Genomic DNA, 2,280 nt, shown 5'->3' with positions numbered 1-2,280 from the left:
TGTGATCCTGGAGATTCCTGCACTTCCTGTGTGGACAGGAAGTGATGTCACTCTGCGTTGCAGAGAGAGGAGCGGTGACACAGCTGCTACTTATTTCTCCTTTAATGGACGTCATGTTGGACCTGGAACAGCAGCAGAGCTCGTCATCAGAAGGGTCAAACAGGCTGATGAAGGTCTCTACTCTTGTGCTACTGAAGCATTTGGACAGTCTCCTCAGAGCTTTCTGAGGGTCAGAGGTCAGAAGAGTGACATCACTTCCTGTTTACAGACATGATCTCCTGATAAAATGATTGAACCGTCTGCATCTTCTCTCCTGCAGATCCTCCTCAGCACAGGAGCTCAGACTCCACTCCTCCTGTGAACTCTTCTGCTGACACTGCTTCATCACCTCCTCAGGGTCTCACCTCCTTTCTCACTGCACTCATAGCAGGCCTGGTTCCTGTGGTTCTTCTGGTTCTGCTCTTGGTTCTAGTTCGACTTCTTTTCCACTGCAAAAAGCAAAATGAAGCAAATGGTACGACCTCTGTCACATTGACTTTATATCTTTTATTTTTTATCACAGCAAGGAGCCCAGCTGCTGCAGTCTGAGGCCAGATGTTTCCATTTTGGTTGATCTCAGCTGCTCCTTTAAGAGAACTTTTGGTTTTATAAAGCTTCAGATGTTTCAGTGAGTGAAACAGCTGGACTACAGGCAGGCTAGCTGAGCAACCAGACTTATTTCCTATGCAGTCATACTTCTGAAGTGTGATCACACTGAGGTTTGGAAACATCTGACTGAAATGATGGAAAGAGGCTTGAGGTTGAGGGTTTCTGTTGTTTCCTCTGAAGGCTGTCTGCTTTGACCTCGGGGTCAGTTACCTTTGTCTGGAAATGGCTTCAAGAACCTTCCCACAATGTTAACAAATGTGTCTCTAAAATCACTGCTGTCTTTATTGTTGGTATTGTGTTAACACACAGCTGAACGCTCCAGACCACCAAACTGCCAGAACATCTACTTCGTTACAGGTGAACCAGAATCCGTCAGTGTGGCTCAGCATGAGTCAGCATGTTTGAGGTTCTGTGCAGACTGCAGCCGATTACAGATTTGAAACATCATCTGTTTGTGTTTCCTCTGCTTGTAGTTGTAACATGACCTGAGTGTGTGTGTTTGCATTTTCCAGATACACATCAAGCTGATACACATGTTGTCTACTCTGACGTGAGGATTCTCACTGCAGGTACCAATGAATCAAATGAATTTTGTTAATTTTGTTAGATTTTTTTTCATAACAATAAATGTGCAGCACAGCGGAGAGAAAAACAGAGCAGATCAAGGAAGAAGGTAGGAAATACAAACACCAAAATGTAGTCAGATTAATGGGGCTGAACACAGATTCACACCACACTTTACAGGATGAAGGGGTATAAATGCTTTTTCAAGACACTGTACATAGAAGACAAACATCTGGATGGGAGTCCAGCAGCTGAGCCAAGACCTGAAGGGGGTCGGTATGAGAAAGTGGACTGTTGGCAAGAGGCGAGTCACAGTTTAACAGGTTTAACATCACAGAATGAGGATCGATGAGAGACTTGAGGATCACGACGACTGGGAGAAAGAAACTGTTCTGATGGAGCTTATGTCAGGGTGGTGTCACAAACAGTTAACATCTGGGGTGGGAGGGGTTCAAGAGTGTGAGAGGCTGAAGGTGATTTCTGCTCTGGTGTCAGGGTTGCTGTGGGGAAAGACCACAGAGCTATGAGTTAATCACTTCCTAAGTAACTGATGTGGAAGAAGAGAAAAGAGGCTTGATCTGTTTCACTGCAGGAAACTTCACCTCTTTGAATTTACATGCAGTGAGTGAGAAGTTAAGCTTCATGTGTGTGAGCTGCCTCTGGCAGTTTGAACCTACACATGACTGCGGGACACGTATGATGCTTCTTACTCCTTTGTTGTCTTTCTGTGTGTGTTACAGAGCAGTCAGCTGATCCAGGTGTTGTGTATTCATCACTGAGAGCAGGTAACATTTACACACAAATGTAAAGTTTTCAATTCAATTTTATTTATACAATCAAACACAACAACAATCAGCTCAAGGTGCTTCATGCTGTAAGGTGGACCCTAGAGTAATACGTACAGAGGAAAACCCAACAATCATATGACCCCCTATGAGCAGCACTTTGGCGACAGTGGGAAGGAAAAACTTCCTTTTAACAGGAAGAAACCTCCAGCAGAACCAGGCTCAGGGAGGGGCGGGGCCATCTGCTGTGATTGGTTGGGGTGAGAGAAGGAAGACAGGATGA

This window comes from Pundamilia nyererei, unplaced genomic scaffold (assembly GCF_000239375.1).
Source record: "Pundamilia nyererei isolate P.nyererei 1_Seehausen unplaced genomic scaffold, PunNye1.0 scaffold00613, whole genome shotgun sequence".
Classification (NCBI taxonomy): Eukaryota; Metazoa; Chordata; class Actinopteri; order Cichliformes; family Cichlidae; genus Pundamilia; species Pundamilia nyererei.
This window is presented reverse-complemented; position numbering follows the sequence as displayed.